Below are 17,226 nucleotides of genomic sequence, written 5' to 3' on the forward strand. Positions count from 1 at the left end.
ACATAGAATGATATCAAATTTAGAAGCTAAACAGATAATAATTGAATCTCTGGCTTTTGAAAATGCTAATGTACAATGCAAACGGATAATTATACTGTTAAAGGCAAAATCAGCACCCTTGGAGGAATGGATCTGGGATACAACATTGAATCTCATGACCATGATGATGCTTGGATATGACAGCTGATTTCCAGAGGTTTGAAGAGAAATAGTAATGTCAGTTGTTTTAACTGTGGTAAACAAGGTCACCTAAAAGGGGGCTGTAAACATGGTATTTCTACAATGTTTTTTCAAGGAACAATGGTAACAGATCTCTCCTCCCTTTTGGATTATGCAGACGGTGTGGTAAAAGTAGACACCAGACTAAGGAATGTAGATCAACAAGGGACAGGCAAGGTAATGCTTTGTCATTGTCATTGGGAAGCTCCCTGAGGGACCTCTCACAGGCTCCCATGACAAATTCAACTTAGTCCTATCCTGCCATCAAAGAAGAAACTCCTTCTCAGAGCAATTAAAGAATCTAATGCCTATTGTAAAAAGCCCTACTGCTCAGAGTGATAGAATAACTATAGAATAGAGAACAAAAATTTCAGGAGAAATTATAAATCAAAATTGATAAAGACTAGATTGGAAATCTCCCCAAAGTTAGGGTTGGGAAAGGGTTTTGTTTTTATCCTTCAGGAAAATAAAGGATAAGGAATCTGAAGAACATTGGACAAATGAGATATCTGAAGAAAAAGGACAAATCATCCAGAGAAAATGTCCCAAGAAAAGAGTAAATTGGCCTATTGGTATATCACATATCTAACTGGATAAAATTTTATAAGTGTTCCTAAATGTTTGTTTCTGCTGTTCTCTACAGACACATAACACAAATGGTCTTCATGTAGTCCCACTTCAATTAAAAATTAAAGCTGGCTTTCGAGTTGGAACGTGGCTCTCTCCTTCTCTAAACCCAAGCATGCTTGTTAAAAGAAAATGCAAAATCTATGTATCATATCAGAAGAGCCATCTGATATGGGACAGAAGAAAAAACAAAATTAAAGGACTATTATATTGCCACTAATTTCATAATTCTTTGATTTTATTTTGACTTTAAAACTTTTCTTAAGGTATGAATTTTATCAGAATTTATAAGATTAATAGATATATATTTTTTTAAACTCTTGTCATGATATTAATAGTCATATAGAGTACTAACTAATTCTAGAAAATAGGCTTCATCTAGCTTCCTGTATATGATTTTGGGTTTGAGTCTCTATCAGTTTTCTGCAGGGAACCATGACCTTGCCTAACATCAACTTTGAAGTCTCCAAAAAGATAATGGGTCCCCACAACGACAATTCCATCAGGACAATAATAATACCACTAAGCTGACAAACACCACCCAAAGATTGGCTTTGGACTATAAACTGCTCAGGACAATTTCAAGATGGCCAGCTGAGATGATTCAGTGTCACAGACTACTCAAGCAATTACTTGAGACAAGCCCTGCACTTTTGCATTATGCAGATACTGGACAACAAATGATACAGCTACCTCTCCCAGGACTTGACAATTAACTCAAAATTTCTCTTTTCAGGATCCCCTAAAGGTGCCTTTGCCCCCAGAGAGTAGGAAGTAATTTTAAGAAAAGGACACCCACATTCCCAAGAGGTGGGGTGGGTAGTTTTTGATCTTTGAATGGGTTATGGATAATTGTCATTGTTTAGGATGGTTGGTTACAAGTTGTTAATTGATAATGGTCAGGAAAAAAAAAGCTAAACAAGGAACTTTGATTTAGGGTTCTTGTTTGAAAAAAAAAAGAAAAAGAAAAAAGAGGATATAGATAAGAGGTAGATTATTGAATCTACTCTGAAAAAAGGGGAGGATGTAGATTTGGTAAGATGAAAAGGTAGATTATTTAGTCTACTTTTAGAAAGTAATACTCATTTTAAATATTTTGCATTGGATTGGATTTTTGTATATTGTATACAAATTATGTATATTGATACAAATTTGAGATTAATTTTGTTAGAAAATACTGTACATATATTTCTAATCTTGTTCAAGGTATTGTACATATACAGTAATGTAAATTGCTAGTCCTTGAAAGTTATTATTACCAACTAATTAGGATATAGGAAATGCAAGTTAAAAGTTAATCATTACAATCAAACTTGTAGTCATATTAGGTATGTTTTCAAGGTTAAACAGAAATATATTTTAGATAGACAAGTCATCTTCAAACACTTCAGAGATCTACAGAATATGGTATTTAAGATGTTTTAATAACATAGATTTTTTTTCTTTTTTTTTATGACTGTGAGACATGTCTGCTCCAATCTACTTCAGAGAAGATGATGAGCATTGAAGAAACTCCATATGGAGTTTGCTTTCTTTGTGGTAAAAGTTAGCCACTTGGCAAGAAAGTGCCCTTACGTCAACTACTGACAGTATGCTGTCCAAAGCGGACAAGCAGGACACAAAAGAAAGGACTACTGATCTTTGCCAAGACAAAGTAGGAAGGCCCTTTAGAAAACCCTGCTTCACTGATAAGTTTTCATATATGCTAGGCCTGTAGGCCCAAGATGGATGCCCCAGCATTGCAGAGGCTGTTCAGGCAGCCAGCTTTTTCTGTCATTTCTCACATTTTTTGGAAGTCGCTTGTTTGCACTTCCTGCTTACTCAGTTAATATTACTTTCTTCTCTGGTCTCTGAGGGAGGTGAAGATTAGATAGTTACAGTTTTAGTTTTCCTTGTTAACAAATTCAGAAAAGAAACTCACTAAAGTCTATAAGTTTGAAAGACATCAAAAGATAGTTTGGGGTTGGTACTGCAAATTAGGGTAGATGGTGAATTAGATATAATCCTTTGGATTTACAAAGGTAGGATAGATAATAGAGTATTTTCTCTGAATTTGTCAAATGCAGATGGACTAGACATTGTTGATGTATTTATTGCCTATATATATTGTATATACTTATTGTACTTGTATATAGTTTTTCTTATATTAGTTATAACCTTCTCTTATTGTTTTAGACAAAAAGGGGGAAATGTAGTGATATATCATGTATGCCAATAAAGCTTGCCTGGGGATCAGAGGACAGAGCCAGCCACTAAATTAGGCATAGAGGTCAGGCAGTGGTGGCATATACCTTTAATCCTATCACTCTGGAGGCAGAGATCCATCTGGATCTCTGTGAGTACTAGGCTACATGAGATAAACAGTGCCAGGCAGTGGTGACACATGCCTTTAATCCCAGGAAGTAATATGGCAGGACACAGAAAGGTATATAAGGCGTGATGAAACAGGAACTCACTCTCTTGAGGCTGAGGATTTCGTAGAGGTCAGCTAGTGGCTGGCTGTTCTGCTTCTCTGACTTTTCAGCTTTCACCCCAATATCTGGCTCTGGGTTATTTATTATAAGACCTTTTAAGATTCATGTTACAGTTCACTGGTGTTATGTATGTTTACTTTGCTGTGCAGTCTCCAGACTCCTTTCATCTTAGAAGACCCCAAATCTTTCCCTATTAAACAGCAGCTTCCCATTCACACCTCCTTTTGGCCCCTGGCAACTATGAATTTATGATTTGGATGAACAAATCTAATACTAGAGATAATTCATATACATTGGATTCTGTTTTGTTTTGTTTTACAACTGGATTTTCTCACTTAACATATTATTTTTGAGGTCAACTCTACGTTAGATCATGTATCAGAATTTTCATCTTTTTAAAGGCTGATAGTTCACTGTGTACATACAGCACATTTTGTTTATACATTTGCCCACTAATAGGTACTTGCTTTGCTTCTCTGTTTTTTGTGTTTGGTTTGGTTTGGTTTGGTTTGGTTTTGATACACAGTCCCGGGAACAGCTGGGGCCATCCTCAAGTCATGCTCTTTCTGCCTCAGCCCTCACATGCTAGGATTATCCATTGTGCCACCACACCCAGGGATTCTTCATTTGGCTCCTGTGAATGGGTTATTCTCATGGACTCCTGTGAGCCGTGTTTGTGAACATGGAGTGACAAACTTCTCTTTGGGACCTTGCTCTAAGTTCTTCTGGCTGTCTGCCCCATAGTAGAACTGCTGGGGCACATGATCATTCTAGTTTTACTTTTTTATGTGAATCTCTCTATGCTTTTCCATGGTGCTACCCAACTGGACAGCCCTTCCATCAATACCCAATGGTTCCAATTTCTGCATGTCCTTGACAACACTTGATATTGCCTATAATTTCTTATATAGTAGCCATCCTGACTGGTGTGATGTGTTACTGTGGCTTTGAATTATGTTTCCCTACTATCGTTAAGCATCTTATCCTGTGCTTGTTGTCCAACCACGTATTTTCTTCTGAGAAATGTCTATTTGCCCACAGCTAAATTGGGGTTTTGTTTCTCTTTAGTTATTGGAGTTCTTTATATATTCTGAGTCGTAACTCCTGATCGTATATATGGTTTGTCAACATCTCCTCTTAGGGCCACAGTCTACCTTTCAGTGTGATGATTGTGTCCTTCAATACACAGGGTTTAATAATTTCTCTGTCACACTTACTGACTTGTTTCCTGCCTCTGCCTCTAGAATGCCAGCTCTCTCTGAGTAGCCAAGCCTGTTTTGTTTACTGCTGTAACTACCCTCCTCAAAGCAGTACTTGACACTTAGTGGATTGCAATAAATGTCTGCAGAACGAATGTATGCATGATCAGACAGATTAAAGATCTGCAGGCTCTCTGTGCTTCCTAAATCCCTTAAACAATGCAAAAGTGAACAAAACCTGAAGCATAATTAATAGTTTTGAAAATATATAATTATCAAGTAGATTTCCTGAATAAAGACTTTTTTTGAAATTCTTCTCTCAAGTACAGCTAGTTTCCCAGGCTAGATGGGGAGCCTGTCTGTGCCTCTCTTTGGAAACCACTAAAGTGACAAGTCTGGATAAGTATGGGCTCCCTCTTGCTCTGTTGTGTCCCCCCCCCACCAGATTATTGGCTTTCCTGGCTCCCACCCTGCCCTCTGAACCTGGCTTCTCTCCCATCCTCTTCCCTGGTCTGAGCTGCTCCCCAAGGCCTCTCTAGCGTTGCCCCATATCTGCTTTATGTCGAAGGTCCCCTGGCTCTGTCAGAGATTACTTTGCTTCCATTGTTCGCTGGGGACCACACACCAGGGCAGGCTCAGGTGCTCTTCACACTAAGGAGGCCTGTGGGAATCTCAGAGAAAGGAATGAGAAGGCCAGTGATTGAACAGTACTTAGGAGGGGGCAGTTCAATGTCAGCCCCGATTAATGATAATGGTAGTTTAGAATCTGCTTATGGTTTCCACAAGGAAGCTGTGCCAAGAAGTTTGCAACGTGTAGCTCAGCGGGTGCAGGGGCTGGCTGATGCTGTGGACTGGCTTTTCACAGCAGGGAGATCAGCGCACTGGGTGTGTGTAAGGCATAGGCATGCCTGACAGTGTGCCCTGTCATTAATGAGGTCCTGTCTGGTCAGGTGTACCTCTTCATTCATGTTCACTGGTTGCCACCCTCCTCGGGGCAGCCATTTAAAGAGATTGAGCATTTTCATTACAGAGGTGGATTGTTGAGTTTGCCTCTTCTGTGCTCCTTCTGGGTGTCTATGTTTACCCAAGACAAGAAAAACAAAACACAACTTTCCTTTCCAACTGAGCACTTTGTTGTCCAGAGGTGAGGTGTGAAGAATGGCCTTAGCCTACGAAGTTCAGATCCCATCCAGGCTGCTTTCTTACACTGGGACTTCAGCAAACCACTTCCTCTCTTAAAGTCACCTTGTTTGAAAAAAAAAGGGAGGCCTCAACGACTGCCTTGAAATCTATTATAAAATTTTTAAAAAAAATGAGACTTGGCATGTGAAACCTAAAGAACAGGGTCTGGCATGCAGCAAGTGCTTGACAAATGTGTGTTGTGACTGTCGTTGCACAATTAGGGCAGGGTCAGAGGTCTCTTCCTTCAGAACAGGGTTTCTCAACCTCCGCCTGTTGACATTGGGGCCTGATCCCTCTTGCTTGTCAGAGGCGGTCTGTGTGTTGAAGGATGTTTAGCAGCATCCCTAATTCCTTGCTACTAAATGCCAGTGACAATCACCCTTCCCTAATTCTCACCGCCACACACACACACACACACACACACACACACACACACACACACACACACACACACACACAAAATGCCTCATGCAAATGTTCTCAACATAGAAGTGGGAGAGGGCAAGGAGAATGAAACTCACAGTCAAAAACCACTGGACTAAAAACCACTGCTCTCCGAAAAACAGCAAAATAGACATGGATATACCAGCTAGTGAGGGGTACGGCAGCTTTCCGTAAGCTTGGAGTTTTAGTGCTCCCACAGAGGCCCTGAAGGCAGAAAGCCTAGAGAAAGGGAGCTTAACACACTTCCCAGTCTTGTGGTCCAGAGGAGCCATTTCTTGCAGGTGTGCACAGACTCTACCCCTGACCTCCACTCACTGGCTTCCACCTGACTCAACAGCCACCTAAGGAGGAAAAGATCATCTGTATCAGGCAGCTGAGTAGACACGTATGCACACATGCACATCTGTGTGTGTGCATCCCTGCTGAGCACAGCACCTGTTCCTGTATAATGAAATCTTACTGAATAAAAACAAACGGGCTGAGTCTGGCTGCTTTAATTCTGTTTCTTTCTCACCTCCATTTTTCTTTTTGTTTGCTTTGGTTCGTAAAACAACATCATCTTTCAAAAGAAGCATATTCCACATAAAATAGAAATCTAGGTGGCCAAAGAGGGAGACAAAAAAAGAGGGGGACTGATATGGGAGGAATGTCATAAAACATGATGAAGGGGTTATGATAAGTTGCTTTCACCCCCAAACTCTAGGAACATTTTTAATTTTCGTTTTAGCTGCCAATACATTTCTCTCTGCACTTGAGGGTTTTAAGGAACAAAGAAGGAGAGCCAGTCCAGGGCCTTCTATAACCAGATACGTCACTACTCTCCTGCTTCTTGGATGCCCAAGAAAGGAGTTGAAGTATGCGGGCTGCATTCACAGAGTAGGACAGGGATCAAAATGGTCATCTGGAAATGATGGCAATAGTAACGGCAGCCTGGAACAGATCATGTGCTGCGTCTGGCATTGGAGTGGAGACCTTTCTCAAATGCTGAGGCAGTCAGAGGTGAGAACTACCATTTTCCTAGCCTGGTGAGTAAAATTCAACTCAGTATAAGCAGGTGAAAATGAAAACTAAGGGCAATGCTAATCATGAAAGTCAGCCATGAAATGACCAAGGAAATGACCAATGGACCCAAGCTGTCGAAAATAAGATGGCTTGAGTCACTGTCTCTTTGTGCACTCAACTTGAGGTTTCAGGAGTTAATAGAGTGCTCCATTGTTCTTCTTTTTGTTTGTTTGTTTGGTTAGTTTTGCTTTGTTTTGTTTTGTTTTGTTTTGCTTTGCTTTGCTTTGTTTTTTGATAGGGCTTCACTGTGTAACCCTGGCTGTCCTGGAACTCACTATGTAGACTAGGCTGGTTTTGAACTCTCAGAGATTCACCTGCCTCTACCTTCCAAGTGCTGAGATAGGTGTGTGCCACCACTGCCAGGCAGAGTGCTCAATTTTTGATAGTTTCCATTCACTACTAGAAACAGAAGGTGGTATTGGCAAAGATATGTAAGACTTTTGGTGAGGACACTTTGCTACAGGTTGGGATGAAATGGTCAAGATCCTGGTCATGAATCTTGCCAGTGAGAAGGTTACCTATGTCAAAGTCCATGTCCAGTGAGTAAGTCCTTAGGGCAATGAATTCTATAACAGCTCTAGTTGCTTTTTAATAATTGGTTATGCTGGTTATCAGATAATATCTCATACCAAATCATAGCAGAGCCTCTTGGCTCTTCCTAGTTCTTTCTGTAGCTCTAGTCTGCTCCAGACTAAGGACAATGTGTCTGGCCTGAAGATATAGCTCAAAGGATCTGAGCAATGCATTCCATAGTCTTTGGTTTATGACAGCTCTGGAAGTCACAATTCAACTACCTTTAGCTTCAATGCAACCCTGGATACCTGGCATGGTCATGGATCCCTCTTCTAAAGTACATGCGGACAGAGCCCATGTTAGCTCATCACAGCATTTGCCAGAATGGACACCCAATCAGTCTCCAAACTTAATATTTGAGCTGTGCAAGATTCCACTCAGGAGTAGAATTTATTCTTGTTTCCCACTTACATTAAGGCAAAGAGAGCAGCTTTTCTGTTGTGCTTAATGCACACTTTAGAGTAGATGGGCCAAATGCGATGCCTAAATGCACAAATCGTAAGGTTACTGCGGCTCTGGTTCTTGGAATTAGCTTCGGCTCTGGTTCTTGGAATTAGCTTCTGATTCTTTGTGCCCATGTTCATTTAGGAGCTTCTGAAACACAAAAGGAAAGACTGCCTCCTGCATTCTACGAAATTGCGACTGCATGTGGAAGAGTGTGCAAGGCTGGCCCATGGTTCAACATAAAGACTGACTTAAAAGAAAAGAACTTTGCAGCTTGTCAACTTGACAGATCTCTCCCATGCTCTTCATTTCTCAGATGTGACTCGTGGGTGACTTGGCTGAAGAGAAGAACTCTTGTGGTATCGGGAACAGTGATTTTTCAGGCCCCTTCATTCTCTGTTGCTCACTTGTTTTTGTCAGAACTGAAGAAGCACCAGCCCCACATACATCAAGATAAGAGCCATGCATCCATTAATGCAAAGGGAGGCTTTGGCAAGAATCGAGGCGGATTTTACATTGCAGATGGTAAAAGGGAATTTGTTCCAGGACCTTATCTAGCTTCTGATCATATGGACAGGCTTGCAGAAGGAGAAACATTGGTATTTATTTTAAAGACAAAAATTGCTACTTCACTACATCAAATATGCGCTGCAGCTGCTTAGATATATTGCTGTTCATAGATACATTGCTGTTCAGCCTCTGTACATGAGACAGGCAGTACACTACAAGGAAACCATACGAAGGCAGTCAGTTAAAGAAAGGCAAGTCCACATCTGGCTGCCTAAGTGAACAGCATTCTACAATAACCAGAGGGTAACACAGTTAACAAGCAAGTGTCTGTTCACATTAAGAGAAACAGAACAGGAAAACATGGAGAAATGCCTTCATCTGGTTCCTCTTTTCCAATGTGAGACCAGGTCTCCAAAAGAGAACAAAGCTCACCTAGACCACTAAAGCCAAAACAGCAGCCACTTCCGGAAGCCATGGACTGACAAGCTACAGGAAGTGCTCTTTCTGCCTGCTTGTCTGATGTCCACCTGAGCCATACATGCCCTTTCTTCTCTGATTCGCTGCTGATTCTGACCTGGAAACACATCAGTTCCGTTTCTCTTTCTAGCTACTCGCTGCCTCCTTGGAAATTTCTCTTTTCCTTTTTTCTCACAGTTTTTCCTGGGTTCCACCTCACCACCACCATCTCCAGGAATCAGAGTACCTGCTGGTGGTAAGCCTGAGCCCAGAACCACAGCATCGGCTGGGAGTGTTTGCTTTCTCTGGTGACCACAGAAACTCCCTCATTTTTCATCAGCTTTTTCCTTCTGTTTCTATAACCCCATCAAAACCAAATATACCCAGGCTTCCCCATCCATCTTAGGAACAAGACAAAACCACTCTCATTTAGCCTTGGCAGCCTGCCCACCCCCACCTTTCTCCTTCCCGTTCCCTGTCCCCTCCCAAACATCAGATTCTCACTCCATCTAAGCCCTCCCTCCAGGCTTAAGCGCTCCCAACTTGTCTCTGCTTTCTTTCACCAAACTCATTTCTTACATCGCTGAAGTTCTGTTTCTGGGGCTGTCTCCTTTCACCGCCCTCCCAAAGAGTTCCTCATAGTCAAAATATTTGAGTCCTCTCTCTCCCTCACCTTCTGCATCCAAATTGCCATTTAATGGATCTTTTAAGTGTTCCTGAAATCTGGCTACTCTTTCTAGTCTGAATTTTGTCACGTGAGGGATGCCTACTCTCTCATCATCCTCATCTTCTTCCTCTTCCTTCTCCTCCCCCCACCCAGCTTCTCTGTCTCCTTCATGCCATCACTCTGCCCATATTCAGGGTTTCTCTAGCCATACTCCATCTGTAAAACATGTACCTTTCTGAGTGGCTGTGCACAGTGAACCATGGAAGAAAATGCACTAGCTGCATGCAGCTTTGCGGGCAGGGCCTCAGCCACTGCCACAGTCCTGCAGAAACTGACACTGGCCACGCCTCCCTCGGGGTGCTCAAACTCATTCTTCTGCCTGGAGCAATGCTCTTCCTCACCTGTTCACCACTTGTGCAACTGCAAATTCCTTGTTCTTTCTTCAGGACCTCCATCAACCATCTCCAATTTTTTGACACTAATGTATTTTATATTTTATTTCATTGAGATGGACTTTCATTGTATTGCCCAGGCTGACTTCAAGCTTGTGGGCTGCAATGACTCTCCTCCTGAATGTTGGAACTGAAAGTGTGTACCTGTGTTTAGCTTTGATCTCAGCTTCCGCTTTTCCAGAAGGACCCTTCTCCCCAATCTGAAACAGAACAAGTACTTTCCTGACTGTAGCTCCCTACTGCTTATCACTCTGATTTTCAGCACTTGTGATGGGACTGGAGTGGTGGCTCTGCAGCTGAAAGCACACACTGCTCTTGCAATGTGTCTTGCAAGTTCAATTTCCACCACCTATGTGCTGGCAGGATAGAACTGCTTGTAATTACAGCTCCAGGGGGATCCAGTGCCTCTGGCCACAGGGACACCTATACTCATATGTATCATATGTACACACATTCACTCACACACAATTCAAAACAAAAATACATCTTCTTTTTAAATGCTTGTGGTTGTTGTCACCCTGCAGACCAGAGGCTCCTGGGCACAGTCATCTGTCCTCCCTGCTTTGCCCATCACAAGCTAAATCCTCCCCACCCGTCCATGCTTCCTGCGTGCGTCTTCTGCTCTGTCTTTCTTCCACTCCCTAAGTCCTCCCTCGCTGGTGTCCTGCCCCCCCTTTAGCTGAACCCCAGGAGCTTCTGCTTGTGGTTCTTCTCCCAAAGCCTCCACACTTCTTCCTAGACGTTGTTTTCCCTGGACAGTCTGTTCCCAAGCTCGGTCCCCAGACACTGTTCCTCCTCCTCATTGTCACGAGCTCTGCTTCCTCTGCCTGTGTGCAATCCCATCCATCTCGTGAGCTCTAGCTCTTATTCTCGGCCACACCCCTGGTGTCTCACCTCTTCCTCAGGTCTCTCTCACCCATTGTGCACCACGCTCCCTTGTCACAAGACACGTGCATTGTGGGTCACTTCTCACTAATCTCATGTCATTAATTGTCTAACAACCACCATTCTTAACTCTATCCTTCTCCCTCTCTGGGCATGAGCTCTTCACCACCAGCCACCTGCAATGATAGTGTGGCTGCAGTTCACCAACAAACTGAGGACACTTGGGCAGTGAACAGGGAGTGATCAACAGTTCACCTGGTCACAAGATACGAACTGGGGCCTTCCCTGTACTTGAGTTCTGTTCTACAAGGATCCAGCACTCAGTGCATTTCCATCGTGTGGTGATCATTCTGGCCTCAGTACTGTGCAGTAAGTCCTGACTGCCTCAGCTTTGGATTCCTGTTATTCCTCCTAGAGTTTACACCAAGACTTCCTGGTCCAAATTCCTTGTCCCCATCTGCTGTCTCCTAGTGTTAGAGATGGATGTTGTTTTTAACCTGTCTCTTCCTCCATCCAATCCTCACCTGTAGGGAGCAACTCTACTTTCCCAAGGTCAAATTGACTTCTCTCCTCCCGATCAAATCCTACTCTAAGTTCATCCTCATTAGAAATTCTTGCCAAGACTTAGAAGACTCAAAGGAGAAAATATCCCTACCCAAGGTAAATATTTAGCCCCTCAGTTTATTTTCATTATACATTACTTAGAAGAGAAACCAGCGAGGAGGAAACGCAGGTGTTTCCTCATCATGCCCCTCACACTGAACTACCTAAGCACCTTCTGGCCAGAACTCACGCCTTCTGTATGTTTCAAATTCTAATATCTGCATTAGTATGGGGAACTTTTCTTCTAAGAAAGAAGGAAGGCTCACGGTTTCAGAGGCTCATGGTGTCACCAAGCATAATCTGTGCCTCTGGAGGAGGTGACCCATCCTGGTCACTGTGTGTAGCTGAGAAGTTTTTTTCAGCTCAAGCCAGGAACTGATAGAAAGAGGCAGAAATCCCACAATCCCTTTTGCGGGCACACCTCCCCAATGACCTACAGACCTCCCACTAGGCTCCACCCTTTAAAGGTCTGCACTACCTCCCAATTTACCCATCTTTGGAACCAAGCCTTTACTAGAAGACTGTTGAGAACGCTCATACAAACCAGAGCAGGCGCTGAGAAGACAGAGAGGTGGAAACTCCTGACTAGATGAGCAGGATGCTGTTAAGGACAAAAGCAGTACCAAGGATGCTAGGGACTTTCAAATAATTAATGGATATTTGGTTAAAGCTTCTTCCTACACAATTAAAGGGGCTTATAGCTTGCCCAAACCAAAAATTGGTATTTTCTGTTCTCAATGATCGCTTTTAGTTTTAGCAAGTGTTGGTCCTTAGAATCAGCGATTTGGGAGCTAGGTGTCATTCTCAGACCCTTGTGAAAACTTCATCTTCCCACTGAAGCTGCTCCCTCTTCTGGCCGACCCGAGAGCGCGCGGAGGGACAGGCTCTAGTCTCTGCGGCAGGAGCCACCGGGTGAGCAAAGCGCTCGCCTAGCTTTGGAAGACAAAGGCGAGGATGCGGCCTCTGCTCCTCTTCAAGACAATTATCACATTTGCTTTAATCGGCTTTGTGAGTCTGCTAGCCGGAGTACTCCCAGCCTCCTTCCTCGCCACTGCTCAGTGGGGAGCAGCAGCGTCCTCTCTTGCAGCCTGACGCAGCCAGCGCGGTGGCCGTGTGGATTGTATTCCGCCCGCCCGCCCGCTGTCAGCCCCAGGCCCGGAGCCCTGCCAAGACGTGGAGGAAGGAGGCGGCAGTTCGGGTCATTAGAAAGAGTTGCCAAAAAACGCTCCGAAAGTGTACAATTAATTTCGGCTGTCAAAACAGATACTGGAGGAGCGCTTTTAGATTGCATGCATTTTTTTCTCCTCGAGCAAATCCAAGGCTTTGTCAGTGATAAGAGATGGAGCAGATTCTGGGGATGCTTGGGAGACCATATTACACAGTGGTTTGACTGCCATGGGCGGGCGTGCGGATCGGATGGCCTGCTGCGGGGCCAGCTGGGCCTTTCTCTGGCTCTCGCCACAGGCCTTTTATTTAGCTTCTCAGATTAGGGATACAGCACAGGTAGACAGAGGAAGTTGGAAAGGCGTGCATAAAAAGCACTTAATATGATAAATCAATAAATGAGTTGGCTAGGTCTGGGAAGATGCCTGCGGCTCAAGCCTGAGTTTCATCCACAATTCAACTTAAAAAAAAAAAAAAAGCCACAGAGTGGCCTTTGCTGGTGATCCCAGCCCCTCTGCTGGGCGGATCCCTGGGCCTCCCTGGCCAGCTAGCCTCGAGATTAGGAGAACTCAGGCCACTGAGAGCCCCTATCTCAAAGGGGGCTGGGCGAGGGGGGGAATGGACGATTCTAATTGAGAATGAATGACACCTGAAGTTGACCTCTTTCAGAATGACTACTGGCTGGCTAAATAAGTCAGTAAATAAATACATGAATGAATGAATGAATGAATGAATGAATGAATGAATGAATGAATAACACCTGAGGTTGGCCTCTTTCAGAATGACTACTGGCTGGCTAAATAAATAAATATCGCTGGTGATGCCATGGGTAGGTACCCTGCTTTTCTTGGAATTCAGTCCGTTGTTTGTTCCCTCTTTCCGCGTGTCTAGTGCCTTCACCCCCCAACCCCCAAATTTTTTCTGAAGATTAGTTCCTTTGGGGAACACTTGCTGGTAAGCAGTAATTTATGAACTCAGTAAAAGTGCTCCTTGTGTATGTAAAACCTCAGAGTAAAGAGAGTTCTTCTATGGTTGCTCTCCCCCCATGAGGCTGTAGTGTGGACAACACATACATAAGTAAAATGGAATTTGGGAGAGCAAAGAACAGAGTATTTTGAAAAATTAAAAGTTTCTTATAAATCTTTAAGAAAATGCATCTGTGTCAACACAATAAAAATAGTACCCCAGCCTACTGGTTTCCATCTCTAGCCCCAGCGAGGTCCCACACCCTTAACCCTTTCACTGACACCGCTCTTTGGAAACATAATGACCCAAGGGACCCTCTGCTCCCACAGATGACAGGGACTGTCTCCTCTTATCTGGTCTGGATTCCCTAGCAACTCAAGAAAGCAGTATCTTAGAGATGTGCTGCACAGTAACAATCATCCAGGATGACTCATCTTCATAATTGAGAGAAGCATATATTTGGTTGGTTGGTTTTAAAGACAGTGAAAGCCCCCTCCATGTTCTTCTTTCTGTGTTCCCATTGATGTGTCCCATACAGGCAGGGACAATTTATGTCAATCCTCTTCTGACAGACTGCAGAGCTGGGCCAGGGTCCAGGCCTATCATCCCAGCTACTCTGGTGGCTGAGGCACGGGATTGGGAGTTCAAGGCATGCTGGGACTATAGAGTAAGCCCCAAACTGGTCTTTGTATCTTAGAGAGATGCTTTCTTTAAACAAAAAGGAAGGGAGTGCTGTCCGCTCACTTGCTGCACATGGGTGAGGTCCTGGGTTCAAAAACCTGGAGACTGGCAATACATGCTAATCTTGTTGATTCTCAGACCATCAACAACACACACACACACACACACACACACACACACACACACACACACACACTTATATTTTCTCTTTTCTTCATGATCACAGAACCTCTATTCAGAGAAATGTTGTGGCCAGGAAACAAATGACGCTGTCCACTTTCCTCTGTAGCCAGCTGAAGCTAAAGACAGAAGACTAACCAGTGAGATGGAAGTGTGTCTGGAGGGCTTTCCAGAAAAACTCCTTAAAGGCCGCCGACCCTGCTGCGCTGGGGACGTGTCCTCTTCTTGTCTTTCTTCTTTCTTTCTTGCTCCCTCCACCACAGATGAGATGACCAGAACTCCAGCTGCTATTTTGGACCATATGGCAAACTTGAAGATGGAACCATGCAATTTAAATGATGACATACCCTGGCGACTAAGAAATCACCACAGCCACAGCCACAAGGAAATGGTGAAGTCCAGGCTGTGCTCTTGGTTTTTATGAGAGGAATAAAGAATATTGTTTAAGTTGCTGTTGTTTGTAGGGTTTCAGTTTTAAACAGAACAACTTGATCCCATGAGCTGTACCTGCTTTTTTCTTTTATTTTGGTCCTAATATGAGTGTTCTGCTTTGGCTTATATGAGAATCTATTTCCAGAGTTCACTGTTCCAACATAATGACTGATTGGTATGGCCATGCCCAAACTTTTAAGACAGTTTATTAAAACATATAAGTCTAAGTGAGTTTGCTTTGCAGGGTTAATATGATGTATATATCACAAACCAGTTCTCAAAGGGCATCACTATTTTACATGGAAAAAATAATTTTGTGATCACACATTATTACTTAGCTTGGCAACTTGTCTTATCAATGGGAAATTAAAAAATGAGAGTAAATGGACCAGTAAAACTTGGGGAAATGCCATGTCCTTTTGTATAAGGGAAAACTGCCTCCTTCTCTTCAGCATGCTGTTTGGGGTCAATAACATTGCTAATGGCATTGGGCAATTATTCCAACAACTTTCTTTCAGAGACATTCTTATTTAAATCTATATTCATTCATAGTGCTGAGCACCAAACCTGCCAAGTGGTAAATGAACAAAAGATATACACAACTATGTAATGAATGAATGATGCTTTAAAATGAACGTTTTAATATTACTGCATCACCAGTCAAAAACATACGTTAGGTCTGGAGACATGGCTCAGCTGTTAAGCACGGATGCTGCTCTCTCAGAGGACCACAGTGGGGTTCCCAGAACTACATCAGGCAGCTCAGAACTGCCTAAACTCCAGCCAGCTCTAGGCGGTCCAATGTTTGCTTCTTGCCTCCACAGACATCTACATGGTGATTATTTATAATTGTAATCATCATATAATTAATAATTGCTTAATATTATCTATATACTGGGTCATTGTGAATTTTTTTTGAAATCCGTGAGTGTGCATGTGTGTATGTGAACACTCGTGCGTGATTGCACAGTATGTCAACATCTCTGCTGATAGTCCTAAATGACACAACTCTAAAAGAACCCATTTGATCTAGTGTCAGGTCCTTAAAGGCTCTCCTCCCCCTTCCCTCCTCTCTACTCCCACCTCATGCTCCATCCCTCACTCTCACTTCCCAGTGCGGTGCCTATAAAGGCTGAAGTAGATTTGCTATGTAGATTTTCTAGATAGAGATTTTTCTATACCTTTCTCACATGCTTTTTTGGGAGAAACACTTTGATCTGTTTCATATCTTTGGGGAGATAATACATGTGGTTACTGTGCATGCAAAGTCTGACCTGAGGAAGGACTCTGCTGCTGATCAGGCGTTATTTCCCCTTAGACCAAAAGGTCACAAACAATGGAGAGCTTTTAAATGTGGGAAAAAAAAAAAAAACAGGTAGTAGCTAAGGCTGACACATACCCAAATTCAAACTTTAAGTCATCTAGAGGGTGCTAAGAGCCAGAGCTGCTCAGAGCAAACACCACAGGGGTCTCTAACCACTGGACAGGCCCTTGCTCAGCCTGAGTCATTCTCATTGCCAACTAACAACCCCAACCCCAACCCCAACTAACAACAGGCTAGCTGAAGGTCACTTTGTAACCAGTATAAATAAACTTACAAAAACAGAGCATTGCTTCCTGTAAGACTGTTAACCATTTGTTGGAAAAATCATTCTGTGCACTGGAATGGCAGGGTTCCAGGTACCTAGGAACTCGGCACCAACAAACCCCAGCAGTAGGTTTCTAGTAAAAGAGAAAACTTGAAGTGAACACACAGTTTTGTGTAAGCCTAAACCAAAAGTTCTTACGAGAATAAAGTCTGCTCCCTCTGAACAGAAATTTCAAAGTGAGGAAAGCAAAGCTCTTTGTCGTGTAGCTAAAGCATGAGCTGAACCGTCAACCCTGAACAGCTCCGAATCTCCTTCAACCTTGCTCTGCACGTCTTAGCATCCAATGAGCACTAGGAACTAGTGAAGGAGAGATGGCAGTGTGTCTCAGAACAAATGCTCTCTGTAGTTCTCTCCACT

This window comes from Peromyscus maniculatus, chromosome 2, assembly GCF_049852395.1.
Source record: "Peromyscus maniculatus bairdii isolate BWxNUB_F1_BW_parent chromosome 2, HU_Pman_BW_mat_3.1, whole genome shotgun sequence".
Taxonomy (NCBI): domain Eukaryota; kingdom Metazoa; phylum Chordata; class Mammalia; order Rodentia; family Cricetidae; genus Peromyscus; species Peromyscus maniculatus.